Source organism: Sus scrofa, chromosome 9, assembly GCF_054392235.1.
Source record: "Sus scrofa isolate SSC_HxYL_T2T_F1_AM1 chromosome 9, Sscrofa_HxYL_maternal_Yorkshire_Landrace_v2.0, whole genome shotgun sequence".
In the NCBI taxonomy this organism is placed as follows: domain Eukaryota; kingdom Metazoa; phylum Chordata; class Mammalia; order Artiodactyla; family Suidae; genus Sus; species Sus scrofa.
Window position 1 is genome coordinate 133,807,898 of NC_139391.1, and position 17,001 is coordinate 133,824,898.

Consider the following 17,001-nt stretch of genomic DNA (forward strand, 5'->3'; position numbering starts at 1 on the left):
TATTTGGAATGAAATGATTTTTGAGTTGGGTGGATAATTTGACCCAATCACCTTTCAGCAAACCCTGAGCATGGAACATGGGTTAAAATCCACAAGGGTTCGGAGTTCCCTTTGGGGCTCAGTGGGTAAGAATCCAACTAGTATCCAGGAAGATGCAGGTTCCATCCCTGGTCCCTGGCCTCGCTTAGTGGGTTAGGATCCAGCGTTGTTGCAAGTTCTGGCGCTGGTTGCAGATGCTAAGGCTGCAGCTCCAATTCGACCCCTCGCCTGAGGACTTCCCTATGCCTCAGGTGTAGCCATTTCAAACAAACAAACAAACGAACACAAGGGTTGGAGTCAAAAAGATCAAAGTTTGAATCCCAGCTCCTTCACTTACAGCTTGGTGATCTTGGGAAACCTACAGGGCTTCTGGTTCAGGGCAAGAGAGCAAAGCAACCTAGATGGAGTGTTCTCTCCTGGGCAGACACCACAGGAGATGACGGATCTCGGAGCTGGGCTCGGCAGCCAGCAGTGGAAAGAACCCCTTGGGGCAGAGAGAAGTTGACTGGATCTACTGGCAAGGGAAACTGGTCAGAGGTGGGGCAGGCTGGGGTCACAAGTAGGATCTAGGTTTGGGGGGAAAATGTTTTAGTTCTGCCCTTTCCTCATCCCTGTGTGGCCCTAGGCAGATATGCCCCTTCCTTTGAGTACTACGAAGGCAGGAGGTCAGAGTACAGGCCAGGAGCAGGAGTACCTATAGGACAGAGCTTGGACCTGGCACGGTGATGAGCAGATGGCATTGAATGTTGCTGGCCTGACCAGTCCCGGAGAAAGCACCCTCCACACACACGTACCAGCTCTCAAACCCCTGTGGGCATCCACTTATAATAACCAGTGGCAGAGTGGCTGCTACCAATAAAAGTTTATTCAGAAGTTCCTTGGAGACCAGTTGAGCACAAAACCATGCCTCTCCCAGGAAGACGCATGACAAACACATACCTGGAAGAGCACAAACGTGCTGTATACCGCTACCCTTTCTGCAGAGGCCTTCTGCTAATCAGTGAACCTGAAGGAAGGAACAAGGATGAGCTCAGAGGGCAAATGCTGAGAACGGGCTGTTTGAGGAACAACAAACCGAACAACCTATCCAGAGAAAACAGAACTCATGGAAAACAGAAAAAGAATCTCAAACCGGGAAAATGAACATGCTTGAAGAGGTGAAAGAGGACACTGGAAACACGAAGAAAGAGTAAGCAGTTCTTAATAGAAAAGCGAAAGCATTAGAAATATTAAGAATGACTCCTCGGAGTTCCCTTGTGGTGCAGTGGGTTAAGGGTCCAGCGTTGTCACTGCAGCTGCTCTGGTGCTGGTTGGGTCCTTGGCCTGAGAACGTCCACATGCTGCAGGAGCAGGGGGAAAAAAGAAAAAAAGAAGCCTGATAGGGAAAGACAGTTCTGATGGTTTCACGTATGTGTGGAATCTTAAAAAAAACAAAAAACAAAAAACAAAAAACAAAAAACAGTCAAACTCAGAGAAGCTGTGACTAGAGACTAGAAATACAGTTGCCAGGGGGCTCGAGGGTAGGGGAAATAGCGAGAGCTTGGTAAAGGGTACAACGTTTCAATTCTAAGATGAATAAGGTCTGAGAATCTAATGTGTTACTGGTGACCATGGTTGATAACCCTGTATTGTATAATTGAAATTTGCTAAGGGTAGAATTTAAATGTTCTCACCCCACCTCCCAAAAGTAAATATATGAGATGATGAATGTGTTAACTTGATGGCAGAATCCTTTCAAAATGTTTACGAATAACATATCATCACGTAGTATACTTTACGTACATTACAATTTTACATATTCATTATACCTCAGTAAAGCTGAAAAAAAAAGTTAAAGTTTAAAAAAATGTTGAAGTATAGTTCATTTATAATGTTGTGTTAGTTTCATAAGTACGGCAAAGTGATTCAGTTATACATACATATGCATCTTTTTTTATTTTCCAAATTATTTTCCCTTATAGGTTATAAGAACATATTGACTACAGTTCCATGTGCTACACAGTAGGTTCTTTTTGGTTGTCTATTTTATATATAATAGTGTGCATATACTAATCCCAAGTTCCTAATTTATCCCTCCTCCCTTTCCCCTTTGGTAACTGGAAGTTTTTTTTTTCTATGTCTGTGGGTTGATTTCTGTTTTGTAAATAAGTTCATTTGCATCATTTCATTTTTTTTTAAGACTCCACATGTACGTGATATATGATATTGGTCTTTCTCCGTTTGTCTGACTTCACTTAGTATAATAATCTCTAGGTCCATCCATGTGGCTGCAAATGGCAATATTTCATTCTTTTTTACAGCTGAGTAATATTCCATTGTATAAATGTCCCACATCTTCTTTATCCATTCATCTGTTGATGGACATCTAGGTTGCTTCCATGTCTTGGCTATTCAAAATAGTGCTGCAATGAACATTAGAGTGCAGGAGTCTTTTCAGATTATGGTTTTCTTTGGACACTTGCCCAGGAGTAGAATTGCAAGATCATATGGTAGCTCTGTTTTTCATTTTTTAAGTTACCTTCCTACTGTTTTCCACAGTGGCTGCACCAATTTACATTCCCACCAAGAGAATAGGAGGGTTCCTTTTTCTCCATACCCTCCCCAGCATTTATGATTTATAGATTTGTTGGGGGGGTGCCTGCAGCATATGCAAGTTCCCCAGCCAGATTGAACCCATGCCACAGCAGTAACCCAGGCCACTGCAGTGAAAACACCTGATCCTTAACCCACTGCACCACAAGGGAACTCTGATTCTTTATACCATCTTTGATGATGGCCATTCTGATGGTGTGAGGCGGTACTTCATTGTAGTTTTGATTTCCATTTCTCTGATAATCAGCAGTGTGTTGAGCATCTTTTCATGTACCTGTTGGCTACCTGTATATCTTCTTTGGAGAAATGTCTGTTTAGGTCTTCTGTCCATTTTTTGATTGGGTTGTTTATTTGTTTGTTTTTTGATACTGAACAGTATGAGCTATTTGTATATTTTAGAAATTAATCCCTTGTTATTCGCATCATTTGGAAATATTTTCTCCCATTCTGTGGGTTGTCTTTTCATTTTCTTTGTAGTTTCCTTTGCTACGCAAAAGCTTTTAAGTTAAATTAAGTCCCATGTGTTTGTTTTCATTTCCATTACTCTAGGAGACAAATCCAAAAGTATATTGCTGTGGTTAATGTTGAAGAGTGTTCTGCCTGTGTTTTCCTCTAGGAGTTTTATAGTATCTGGTCTTACATTCAGGTCTCTAATCCATATTGGGTTTATTTTTGTATATGGTATTAGAGAATGTTCTAACTTCATTCTTTTACAGTAACTGTCCCGCTTTCCTAGCAATCACTTATTGAAGAGACTGTTCTTTTCTCTACTATATATTCTTGCTCTCTTTATCACAGATTAATTGACCATAGGTGCATGGGTTTTACAAAGTTAAGTGTTGGAGTTCCCACTGTGGTGCAATGGGATCAGCAGCTTCTCTGAGGCACCTGGACACAGATTTGATCCCCAGCCCAGTACAGTGGGTTAAAGAATCCAGTGTTGGGAGTTCCCGTCGTGGCTCAGTGGTTAACGAAACCGACTAAGAACCATGAGGTTGTGGGTTCGATCCCTGCCCTTGCTCAGTGGGTTAAGGATCCAGCGTTGCCGAGAGCTGTGGTGTAGGTCACAGACGAGGCTCAGATCCCAAGTTGCTGTGGCTCTGGCGTAGGCCGGTGGCTATAGCTCTGATTGGACCCCTAGCCTGGGAACCTCCATATGCCATGGGAGCGGCCCTAGAAAAGGCAAAAAGACAAAAAAAAAAAAAAAAAAAAAAATAGAATCCAGTGTTGCTGCAGCTGTGGCTTAGGTTGCAACTGAGGCTTGGATCTGATCCCTGGCCCAGGAACAGCCAAAAAAAGAAAAAGAAAAAAATTAAAAATTTAAAAAATCCTGTAATTATTGAATAGATTTCCTAAATAATGAAGGATCTAGTAAATATTTGAGCTGGAGGATTAAACTGAGGAGTTTCTCTCAGGAGGCAAGGCAGGGATAAAAATAAAGAAAGGAAAACAGAGAGAAAAACATGGAGAATCAGGTGAGTGTCAAAGCCTATGTATTAGGAACACCAGAAGGAAAAAAAAAAAAAAGGAAGTGGAGGAAGGCCAATAGTTCAAGAATAATGACCAAGAGTGTCCCAATGTCACACAGCTAATAAGTGGCAAAGCCAGGAGTTCAGCCCAGGCGAACGAGCTGGACTAAAAAACCCATAAGCCCCTAATTGTTATTTACTGCCTTAAATGCAGTGTATCAGATGCAAGTCTGGAGGAGGAGAACCACGTGAGGGATTGGGCATAAAGGAGGGAAATTACAAAATAAGCAAAAGCGAGTCAGTGTATAAACTGAGGAAGAAAGTGTGTTCGGAATGGGGATAAGGCTGGATGTCTCAACTCCATGTGACTCGGGTCCTTAAAAACAAACATCAAACCCCCCCAAACACAGAAACCACCATCTAGAAATAGCAACAAAAACAGACAAATTATTTCACCTCTCTAATCCTCATTTTCTTCGTCTGTCCATGGGAGATTGTAATCCCTACCGCACAGGGCTGTTGGAAAAATTAAATCACACAGTACAGGTAGAATTCTGAGCACAGGAAAATAACTGCATGGAATCACATGAAAATAGTACACTGTTTATTAATTCAAACATTCAAAAAATATTTGTGGAGGCTCTTCTATGCACCAGGCAGTAGAATTCAGTGTTGATCAACAGACAAAATCTCTACTTGTGATGTAGTTTCTGGAGGGGCCAAGGTGGGGGCGATAAACAGATAAACATAAAAAGATGATATCGGAGTTCCCGTCGTGGCGCAGTGGTTAACAAATCCGACTAGGAACCATGAGGTTGCGGGTTCGATCCCTGCCCTTGCTCAGTGGGTTAACGATCCGGCGTTGCCGTGAGCTGTGGTGTAGGTTGCAGACGCGGCTCGGATCCCGCGTTGCTGTGCCTCTGGCGTAGGCCGGCGGCTACAGCTCGCGATTCAACCCCTAGCCTGGGAACCTCCATATGCCGCGGGAGCGGCCCAAGAAATAGCAACAATAACAACAAAGACAAAGACAAAAGACAAAAAAAAAAAAAAAAAAAATTAAAAAAAAAAAAAAAAAAAAAAAAAAAAAAAAAAAAGATGATATCATGTCAGGTAGTGTATGTGCTACCAAGGAAATCAGAGGAGGGTTAGAGGAGTAGAGAATGGAGTATGGAGAGGTTCTGTCTGGACAGGCAGGATGGCTGGAAAAGGTCTCGCCAAGGAACGAAGTGAGGAAATGTCCAGGAAACACCTGGAGACATGGAGTTCTTGGCAGAGCAAACAGCACGTGCAAAGATCCTGGGGTGAGCGAGCACTTGGAATGTCTGTTCACGGACCAGCAGAAGGCAGGCATCACAAGGGCAGAGGGAGCCAGGGAAGGGACGTTGGAAATTAGATCCCAAAGGCAGCCAACCAGTGGATAGATCATTTGGGTTTTTTGCTGTCACTGAAATTCACTTTCTCTCTCACTACTTAAACACTTTATCTTTGTATATCCCATGAAATCAGAGGTGCCAATCATGGAGGGAGGCCCTGTGTGTGCCTTCCTATGTTAGTCAACTTTTTTTTTTTTTTTTTTTTTTTAATGACTACACTCTCAGCATATGGAAGTTCCCAGGCCAGAGATTGAATCCAAGATGCAGCTGTGACCTATACCGCAGCTGTGGCAATGCCAGATCCTCAACCCACTGTGCCAGGCCAGTGATCCACCATGCGCCTCTGCCGGCAATCTGAGCTGCTGCCGTTGGATTCTTAACCCACTGGGCCACTGCGGGAACTCCCAGTAAACTCTTCCTAGCGTTTAAGATTTAGTATGTCAGAAAGCACCTCCATCGCCTTGTTGCAGCAGAGGACATCTCAAAATTGAGCTTCCTGAGCAATTTGCCTTTCCCTTGCTGGCCACAAGAAGTATCTTCCGATCCTCCGTGGTCTTCCCAAACCAGCCCTCTAATTGCCCTTGTCTAGGTCCATGGGAATTACTCAGAAATGTTTGAAGTCCCAGAGCCAGTCACATCTGAGTCACCCTCCTTCTAGGGGAGGCAGCCAGGAAGCGGCCGGGTCTTAAGGGAGGTTCTGATGTAGTTCCATTGGATTCTCTTACGCCGCCCTGCCCGTACCCAGGGGTGACCCTATCTCACCCCTGCAGTCTGGGGTGTCCCTGTTCTTTAGAAAGGCATCCCAAACATGACCTGGTCCTTCCCTCCTGCTCTCCCCAAAGGTTGTTCCCAGCCCCAATCACAGCAGAAGATGCCTTTCAGGTGCCACACCTCTCAGAGGGGCGTTTCTGGCTATAGCTGCCCATGTTAGATGGCTCCTTGGCTGCATTCTATAGCTGTGTACTGTCCTAAGAGCTGGGCCAGGTAGAGGTACAAATAGGATGAAGAACAGTTTAGCTCTGTTCATGGATTCATAAGAGGTTCATAACTATACTTAGAAATTAGGGTATTTCTGACCTTTTGGATTTGAAGTTATGAACAGAAATGACTCCACACACCCAGAAACTGTGACTTCTCACCCACTGAAGGCAACCTCCTGTGTGCTGGAAAGACCGTGGACTCAAATTGCCACTTCTTGGACTTCACACAGCTAGTGAATGAGGAAATTAACTCACAGGAACCTTGGGAGCTAATGAAATAAATAGGAGTAAGAATTAGAGTTCTTTGAAATGATTTGCTCCCTGATCATAGAGCATCAGCTTCCTCTCCCCTTTTTACTAGGTTCACATAGAAGAGAAGGATTTAAATTAGTTGGAGAAATGTAATCTGGATGTGTGTCTTCTTATTAGTAAAACTGAATGTCAGCCCAGCATAGTTGTCCTCTGGTCACCCACTATAACAGAGAATTTTGACACTACTGCATTGGAGTTTTTATTTCCCCTGTTTTATCATATAAGTTCAGCAACCACCCAGCTCTCTTCCTAACATAGTGATGCTCAAGAAATTTGCAGCAATATGATATTTTTTGGCTGTGCCCATGGCGTGCAGAAGTTCCCAGGCCAGGGATCGAATCAGTGCCACAGCAGTGACAATACCTAACCCCCTGAGCCACCAGGGAACTCCCAACATGATGGTTTACAGAGAACATGAACTTTGGAATTAGAAAAGTCCTGGTTTGAATCTTGATTTACCATTTACTTAGGTACTTAGGGTACTTGTCTAAGAATAGGCACTAAATGTCTTGAGGGCTCAGTTTCTTTCTCTGTTAAGTAACAAAAACACCGCTAACTTCAATGTGCGAATCTCCTGGGGCTCCCATAACAGACTATGTGGCTTAAACAACAGAAATTTACTGTTTCACAGTTCTAGAGGCTGGAAATTCAAGATCAAGGTGCTGTTGGGTCTGGTTTCTGGAGAGACTTCTGTCCTTGGCTTGCAGGTGGGCTCCTTCTGGGCGCGACCTCACGTGGCCTTTCCTCTGTGCACACATGGAGAGACAGAGCTCTGGCGTCTGTTCTTCTTCTTATAAGGACACCAGTCCTGTTGGGTTAGGGTTCCTCCACTTATGACCTCATTTAACCCAAATTATCTCTTGCCAAGTCCTTATTGCCAAATATAGCCATATTAGGGGTTAGGGCTTCAACACAGAATTTTGGAGAGACACAGTTTGGTTCCTAACACTCCAACACCATCACAAGCATTACTTCAGGTTGTGTATATACAGGATCTAGCCTTGTTCCTAGAGCCTCGCTGAGATCAATGAAAATTGGTTCTCTTCCCCCTGCGTCACTCCTCTTCCTAGTGGGTCACTTTCTTCCCTACACATGAGAAGTCAGGCTTGGGCCTTTGCGTAGATGGTGTAGACAGAGAGAATGAACAGAAGGCTCCTCAAGACTTGACTTAGGTAAAAAAAAAAAATATGTCTCTCTTCCCCTATCATTGTGGTTTTAGATGCCTCCCTGGCCACTCTCTCCTTTCTGAGAACTGTTCTTCCCACCCAAAGGACTGAGCCCAGCTGCAACAGCCTATTCTTCGGCCAAGACCCTAGACTGACAACTCAAGCTGTATTCTTTCTCTTGGGAATTTGGATTGGCGATTCAGTCCCTGCTGAAGGCAAGAAATCCATTCTGCAGAGACAGAATGGGGTGGATGAAAATATTCTTAGGTAACATAGTAAGAGCTCGGTGTGCACTGAGAGTCTCCTGCATATCGACTGACTGTCCACAACCTCACTAGTACCCACGGCTACAACCCTAGGGGATAGATGTGTTCATTGTTCCCCTTTCCACAGCTGAAGAAATTCAGGTGTGAGAGCTTTAGTACTTTGTCCATGGTCACAGAGCTATTAAGCCTGGATACAGGCAAAAGTGGAAGACAGCATCCCCCAGCCGGAGGGAGAAGAGCGGGGCACCCTCAAGGTTCTCTGGTCCCACACTTCCCTCGCATGGATCCCACGACATGGTCCAGTATCCTGCCCATGTGTCCCTTTTTTGCTTGAACAGTTTGAAGTTGGGTTTAGTTCTTTGTAAACCCAAGATACTTGTACCAAGACGACTAGCCCTGAGCACCAGATCTGTTGTTCTGTTGTCCCCAACATTAACGTATTTTTTTTTTTTTTGCCTTTTTTTTTTTTTAGCTATTTCTTGGGCCGCTCCCGCGGCATATGGAGGTTCCCAGGCTAGGGGTCAAATCGGAGCTGTAGCCACCGGCCTACGCCAGAGCCACAGCAACGCGAGATCCGAGCCGCGTCTGCAACCTACACCACAGCTCACGGCAACGCTGGATCGTTCACCCACTGAGCAAGGGCAGGGACCGAACCCGCAACCTCATGGTTCCTAGTCGGATTCATTAACCACTGCGCCACGACGGGAACTCCAGCGTATGTTTTGATGACCACATATAAATGTGAAGTCTTTCTTTCTTCCCTTCCTTCCTTCCTTTTTTTTTTTTTTATGACTCTCTTCCATTACAAAGTTTAAAATGGGTTCAATCAACATAGAGAAACCCCTCCAAAAGCGATTTCAGAGGTCGTGAAAGCCTTCTTTTCTGGATAATGGCTGGTTTTCTGCAGTGCAGGGTGGGTAACCTCTTCACTGGCAGCGTGCCCACTGAAGATACAGTGATGACTGGGTGTGTGTGCACACATGCCAGTGTGGGAGGTAAGCTGTGTATTCCCATCAAGCCTGGAAAAGCTGGAAGGCAAGGTTGGAACCGAGGGAGGAGGGGAAACTCAGCAAGCTGAGACTGGTAAACATGATCAGGAAGCTTCCTTCAAGACAAGATTCAAAGGGTGTTTGTGATCTAAGGTGAAATTAGCAGAGAATGCTAATGAATACATTGAAATTGGCAAGATACTTAATAGGGCCTCAGTTTTCTTTCTTTTAAATCTTGCTGCAAATGATGGTAATGTGGGTGACTTACCCTTTCTAGAGTGTACTTGATGAACACACACTGCAGTCGTGTGGAATTTCTAAAGACTAAACAGTTGGCTGCATCTTGTACATTTTCTTCGGAAAAACTAGTGATCTGCCTGGAGAGAGCCTGCCTCAAGTACATGACTAACTGATACCGCTGTCCACGTGGTCATCCGCACTGGCCGAAGGAGCTGGCATGATGTCCCAGAGGACAGATCTTTCTCCTCCCAGCTTAAAAAAACACAACCTAAAAATCTTTGGCCTTCTTTCCAGAAGGAAGTAACAAGGCAGTAATTCATTTGTGGCCTAGGTTGACAGGCATGGGTCTGGGGGCCTTCTCTTCCTTGACTCAGGCCAGGGGATAATCCCTTCGGAAGGCAGGGAGCCTTTTCCTGAGAGATGGATAAAGGGGAGAGAAGTGATAAGAGAGGAAATGTGGTGCCCCTAAGGCTTGGTGGCCAGAACTGAGGGTGCATCAGGAATCACAGGGTTAAGACATTAGGAAAGATGGTGAAATAGAGACAGTATGAGACAGAATAGGGTGCAGGTGTGGCTGGTCGCCAGAAGAGCCTGGAGCACAAACCCAAACAGATATTTGGTAATTTCTTTTCATTGATGCCTCTGCAAAAGTCTCCTTTATTTTGCCAATATCTGGGAATTGCGTGACTTCCTAGCTTTGGTCAACGTGCAGAAAGACTGGGCGCTGAGCTCTGGAAGGCCACTTCTCCTCCCTCAAACTGAAAGGCCTCAAGATACACCCAGGAGGGAAGGGCTCAGGCTTCTGTGTCAGCAGTGACTCTTCCAGGGCAGATTCCATCAAGTGATCTCTAAAACGAGAACTCACGATATCCTGGCCACCACAGGCCGCAACCCCAGAAGATGCCACTCACATGGCAGACTATCAGACCCCATGAGGTATGGTGCGCTGTGTGTGTGGCTGTATGTGATGGCTCTGCATAATCAAATGGCTTTTTAAAAAGTCACGCGATAGGAGTTCCCGTCGTGGGCAGTGGTTAACGAATCCGACTAGGAACCATGAGGTTGCGGGTTCGATCCTTGCCCTTGCTCAGTGGGTTAACGATCCAGCGTTGCCGTGAGCTGTGGTGTAGGTTGCAGACGCGGCTCGGATCTCGCGTTGCTGTGGCTCTGGCGTAGGCTGGAGGCTACAGCTCTGATTCGACCTCTAGCCTGGGAACCTCCATATGCCGCGAGAGCGGCCCTAGAAAAGGCAAAAAGACAAAAAAAAAAAAAAAAAAAAAAAAGTCACGCGATAACAAGACATGAATATCCTAGTCAATTTCCTAATTTGCTTTTATTGATCAGAAACTCTGAATGTGTACTGCCATTAAAACACTCTTACATTTGGTGGTTCTAAGACGTTCTCAGGAGTTCCAGTTGTGGCTCAGTGGGTTATGAACCTGATAAGTATCCATGAGGATGCAGGTTTGATCCCTGGTCTCACTCAGTGAGTTAAGGAACCCGTGTTGCTGTGAATTGTGTAGGTCGCAGATGCAGCTTGGATCTGACATTGCTGTGGCTGTGCTGTAGGCTGGCAGCTGCAGCTCTGATTCTACCTCTAGCCTGGAAACCTCCATATGCCGCAGGTGTGGCCCTAAAAAGCAAAAAACAAAAAACATTCTCTGTTTTCCTTCTCTGTTATTTAATATTTTTTGTGGGTGTTAACAACTGAGGCTTATTTTATGATTTTTTTTCTTTCTTTTTTCAGCTACACCCACAGCATATGAAAGTTCGTGGGCCAGGGATTGAATCTGAATCACAGCTGCAGCCTATGCCACAGCTGTAGCCTATGCCACAGCTGCGGTCATGCCCGATCCTTCATCCACTGCACCAGGCTGGGGATCAAAGCAACAATGCCACAGAGACAAGCCGGATCATTAACCCATTGCACCACCGTGGGAATGCTTGTGATTATTTTTGTTGCAAGTCAATGGTTCTGAATTGGATGGGGTCAGGATGCCTTGGGACATGTTTTCACAATATACTTGCCCAATATGGCAACAGGAGAATAGATAAGCAAATGGTGAAATACACGCACACATGCATACACCCACATTATATGATTCTACTGATACGAAGTTGGAGAACAGGCAACATTCTTCTATGGGAGTAGAAGTTAGCCTAGAGAAGTGATAGTGACTGAAAAAGTCACATAAGGGACATTTTTGTGGTGATGGACATTTTCTATATCCTGCTTTGGGTGGGGGTCATATGGATGTATCCCTGTGAAAAAGTCATCAAATTGTACATACACTTTTAATTGAATGTAATTTATTTCTCGATTAAATACCACCTAAAACACTATGCACACACACACATGTACACCAACCCAAGTGTCTCGATGCTAGAGCCAGGGAAGAAGATGAATGAGACATGAGGAGCAGGGGGTACAGAGAGGATGTGTATTTTGAACACGCTTCCCACTTCCCTTTCCCTCCATTACCGTAAACTGCCAAATATCCTTTTAGGAATTAAAATTAGACTGAGGATGAAAACAACCTCTCTTCCTCGGACTTGAAAATTCTGTTAAAGGCCCCTAGAGACCATTGCCATTTTCCTAAGAGAGCCTGCTTACTTTCCAGTTTTCTTCGGTTGGGGAACTTAGTTTATTTTGCTTTTCAGTGGTTTTGAAAGTATAGCGTTAATACATGAAGGAGTTCTGATGTTGTCTCTGTGAGGATGCAGGTTCGATCCTGGCCTTGCTTGGTGAGTTAAGGATTTGTTGTTGCCATGGCTGTGGCTTAGGCCAGCAGCTGCAGCTCCAGCTCTGATTCGACCCCTGGCCTGGGAACTTCCAAATGCTGCAGGTGCAGCTGTAAAAAGAAAACAAATTAATAAATTCATCTGAGGAACACACTGGAGGTGGGTGGAGTCATGGAGGCCCACGAGATTCAGCCTGTATTTGTAGTTTAACTTGGACTTAGAGCCAACTGAAAGATTTTTTGGCGGGGTATTTAATATTGGCAAGTTCCTACATTACAAAGCTTTAAATAAACGTGTAATGATCTGTTTGGGGCCTGACCCATCAAGCAAGCTCCTATTCACTCTGATGGATATTGAGGAGACTCAAGTGGGATGCAGACTTAGGAAATGAGCTACTTTTTTTCTATTTTGAAAGAAGCCTATGACTAGTTTCTAATGCATTTATCCAGAGAAGGGAAGGTTTTTTAAATTTTGAGTTGGGGAGGTTCCATTGTGGCTCAGCGATAATGAACCCAACTAGTATCCGTGAGGATGTGGGTTCCATCCCTGGCCTCGCTCGGTGGGTTAAAGGATCTGGCGTTGCCGTGAGCTGTGGTGTAGGTCGCAGACACGGCTTGAATCTGGTGTTGCTGTGGCTGTGGTGTAGGTCGGGCACCTGCCGCTCTGATTCCACCCCTAGCCTGGGAACCTTCATGTGCTGCAGGTGGGGCCCTAAAAACAAAACAAACCAAAAATTTTAGGTTGGACTGCCTATCTTAGAAAGTCCTATTGGTATTGCCTTTCTGGGATCTATTCTAAAGAAAGAGACATGTGGCTGGTCAGATGCACTTTATGGGCTTTTTTTAAATGGGCTTTTAAATTAATAATATGTGAGGTTGTTTTTGTTGTTAAGAAGTACAATTATTTGGAGTTACCATCATGGCTCAGTGGTTAACGAATCCAACTAGGAACCCATGAGGTTGCGGGTTCGATCCCTGGCCTCGATCAGTGGGTTAAGGATCTGGCATTGCCGTGAGCTGTGGTGTAGGTCACAGACGCAGCTTGGATCTCGAGTTGCTGTGGCTCTGGTGTAGGCTGGTGGTGACAGCTCTGATTAGACCCCTAGCCTGGGAACCTCCATATGCCGTGGGAGCGGCCCTAGCAAAGACAAAAAAAAAAAAAAAAAAAAAAAAAAAGACCAAAAAAAAAAAAAAGGAGTGCAATTATTTAAAATAAAAATGAGTCCACAGGAGTAGCACTAAATCTTATCTGGTGGTTTCCTGGGTTTTTTGTTTTTATTTTTTGTTTTGCCGTTGAACACTCGGCAACACATTCATTTTGATTCTGAGGGCAGTATGAAAAGAGTCTTTTCCTCAAGACCTCCTGGCTTTATCACTTAGCTCTCTCCACAGGCATGCCATCTGCCTGGAGGAGTATACACCTGCAGCCCAGTTCAGACTGGCAAAGTCCCCCGGAGATGAACTCATTCAACCAACCACGGACCTCCGTGTCGCTCTCCACTTAAAAACTAAAGGGGTCTGCTCAGGGTCACAGGGCTGGTCAAAGGCAGAACCAGACCCGATGTCTGCATTCAAGTTCTTTCTCTTCCACACCAAGACTGTCTCAGCTTCCTGAGCTCCAGAGGATGGTGTCACAGTGACTTTGGAGCGACAAGACACAAATGTCACTTCCTTTCCTCGAAGACCCCAAAAGATCTGTCACCTCTCCCGCTTTGACAGCCTGCAGGTACTTCCTTATCTTTAATCGTAATCCTGTTTTGGTTACATTTGGAAGGGTTTATAAGCTTGCATTTGGGAGGCAGACAGAGTAGGGTCCACTAGCATATTTTTCTTGCTGTGTGACCTTTGGTGATAATTTCTTTACACCTCATTTTCCTCATCCAGAAAATGGGGAAAAAAATGCAAGAGCATCTAAAGTGCTTTCCATACTTCCTGGTACACGGTAAGGCGCTCCCTCATTTTCTGTGGACATCCAGGAAGTCCATTTTGAAGCTATTCAGCTATTTCCTTGAAAGTTGTTGAAACGGATATATTTTTTTCCATTTTTTGGGCCGCGCCCAGGGTCGAGATTGAACCTGCACCACAGCAGCAACCCAGGCCCCTGCAGTGACACCACCAGATCCTTAACTTGCTGCGTCATAAGAGAAATCCCGGAGAAAATGATTTTAATTCCCTTCAGCCTCTTCCTTCCAGCCCTTTATGGTCTTTGCTTCTTCGTAGATATGGAGATGGGCAATTGCTCAAAGATGTCAGTGTGGTGACCACAGATTTGTACCTGATGGATCTAAGAGGCTCTGCTTTGGGGTTTCCAGTTCTCTTCCGCAAGAGACCCAGCGTTGTGGGACATGAAGGAATTTGGGACAACATCATCAGTGGCAATGACTTCAAGAGCCCTATTCAACATAAGAAACGTTGAAAGGACTGGGGCTGAGTAAGGTAGCAGACTTTTGCAATGCAAAGGACCATAGGAAAAAAAAATGGGCAAATCCTTTGCTTGTGCAGCCACAGAGGTCAAGGCTTTCAGGGACTGGGACACACCCCGGCCGGTCCCTGGCAGAGCAGGTCCCCAAACCCGGGTTCCCTCGCCTGGCTCCGTGCCTGGTCCATCTTACCAGCTGCCTCTCATTAACTCCACCTCGGAAAATGCTAAGGAAGTTCCCCCCCTGTGCCCACCCAGGCTGGGTGGGGCGCTTCTGTGGCAGGGAGAGAACCGGGGAAGCGACAGAGTCTAACTCCCTGCGTGCTGTAACGGCGTTTGCTATCCCTGGAGGGGGTCCGGGGGTTGCTAAAACCCCAGGCCCGATACCCAGAGATTCCGGGTGGGCTGGACAGACTGCTCGCTCGGTGAAGCCACTCTCGTTTCTCCTGGTCTTTCCCTGCGACGTGGCTGCACGGGGACGTCCTGCTCGGAGGGTTTCCCCTAGTAAGAAGGACTGCCTTTCTTAGCTCCAGGGCTGAGAGGGCAAGTTCCTGCCGCTGCCCCGCCTCGGAGGGCTGCGGAGATCTCGGTGGGATTTTTCCTGCTTCCCGCTTTCGGCCCCGCGCTCAGAGGCGCTGGGTGGGGTCGCGGCGGTGGCTCTGGCTTCCCCACGCCCACTCTCGTACCCCGGGGGGTTGCATCCCGTCCTCCCGGTTCAGCCGTCACCTTTGAAAACCTTCTCCAAAGCCACCACATTCAAAGTGCGCGACTTCCCCGGGGCCTGCAGAAGGAGCTCCAGCAGCCCGGCATTCCTCGGATTCCAGCGCTGTGACGTCCCCAAGGACGCTCGCCCGCGGCTGGGGAGCTGGGGCTCCCGGCTCCGCGCCTACCTCCCCCCCCCGCCCGCCCCGGGCGCCCCCGCGCGCGCCCGCCGGGCCGCATTCCTCCCCGCCCCCGGCGCGCGCCCTGCACCCCCCCGCGCCCGCCCGGGAGCCGCGGAGCCGGACCTGGGGGTGGGGGAGCCGCGGCCGCCGGCGCCTGCTCCGTCCCCTCCCACTCGCACGGCCCCTTCCTCCCTCCTCTCCCGGCCGCTCGCATTTCCTGCCGCTCTGGCTCTCCCGGCCCCTGAAAGTTCGTCCCAACTTTTTCTCCCCTGGGCGGGCGCGGCGGGCACACTGCGAAGGCAGGTTGCTGTGCTCCTCCTCGCTCCGCTGCCTGCCCTCCCGGCGCTGGTCCTCGGGGAACGGACGCCACGAAGTGGCCCCTTGGCGATCTTCGCCTGCCACCCGCCCATCCTCCCCGGCCTCCTCGTCCCGGCCCCCCTCCCGCGGGACAGCCGCGATCCGGGCTGGTTCTGCTTTCCCCCTTCTCCCGGTGCCCCTGCGCCAACTCTCGCGCCGGGATCGCGGCGGAAACCTCCCTCCCCTTTCGCCTCCTCCGGCTTCTTCCCTCCGCCCCTTCTCCGCCAGCCACTGGAATCAATTTCTTGGGGGAATTGGGGCTTCGCCGCCGCCGCCGCCGCCGCCGCCGCGGAGGACAGCTTTACCGCGCGGGTCTCCGGGGCACCGACGGGGCCATGTAAGCAGGTAAGCCGCGTCTGGCGCAGGGAGTCCGGCCCGAGGTCGGGGGCTGCCTGGACGTCCGGGCGCCTTGCCGATGACTTGGGCAAACGCTGGCAACGCCGACTTGGGATCGGCCGCCCGGGACGCTTGGCAGGGCAACCGGGGCACGAGGTGGCAGGGCCGCCGCAGAGTTTAAGTCGCAGTGGGAGCCTCCCGCTGGGGCGCACAGCTTGTCTGGGGAGTTAAGGTGAGAGACGAACGCCGTCTGGAGCGTTTGTGGTTAAACCCACACTCTCGCCCCCTCCTCCCCGCTCCTTTTTGCTCTTGGGAACCAGAGAGGGCCTGGTGAGGGCAGCTGGAGATACCCAGACGGTGGGGGCCGCAGGCTGAAAGCCAAAGACAGTGCTGTCTCTCGAGCGGGAGAGAAACTCCCTCCGCGACCCTTCTCTGCACCCCAGGGGGACGGCAGAAGAGGGAGAGGTGTTTCCGTGCCTTCTCACTAGGCCCCAGCCTTGCCACCGAACTCCTGGGCTTCTTGGCCCCTGCTTGGGTGGTCGGACCGACTTAAAGGCAGAACCTGTGGCCACATCATTTCAGAACAGGTCTCCATCCCAAACTATGGAAGTTCTGAGTATTAACCGGTTCCGAGCGCGTTGTTAATAGACTGTCTCCCCTTTCTCCTGGCCTGACCCCTAAATCTGGAGTGTGAATGTGCATAAGGGATGTTCCACCTTTTTTGAGGGAGCAGTGAGGTAGTGCTGGCCCTGCCTCCCTTTTCCTTCCACGTCCTCCAGTTCCTCGCACCTCCCCATCCCCCCGCAATTTAAGGAAATTGTGGGGTTTTGGCTTCAGT

General features: G+C 47.8%; 1 protein-coding gene across 4 annotated transcripts in view; it reads left to right on the top strand.

Moving 5' to 3' along the window:
- PTPN14 (protein tyrosine phosphatase non-receptor type 14) overlaps positions 1-17,001 on the top strand; it is a 365,153-nt gene that overhangs the window by 156,224 nt on the left and 191,928 nt on the right. For 3 of the 4 annotated variants that reach the window (XM_084978022.1, XM_084978026.1, XM_084978028.1), the window contains exon 1: positions 15,693-16,172. The exons of the other annotated variant lie outside the window; for it this stretch is intronic. The gene's annotated coding sequence lies outside the window, so the exon portion shown is untranslated. Of the gene's footprint in view, positions 1-15,692; positions 16,173-17,001 lie in introns of those variants that run through there. 4 annotated transcript variants of the gene reach the window in all.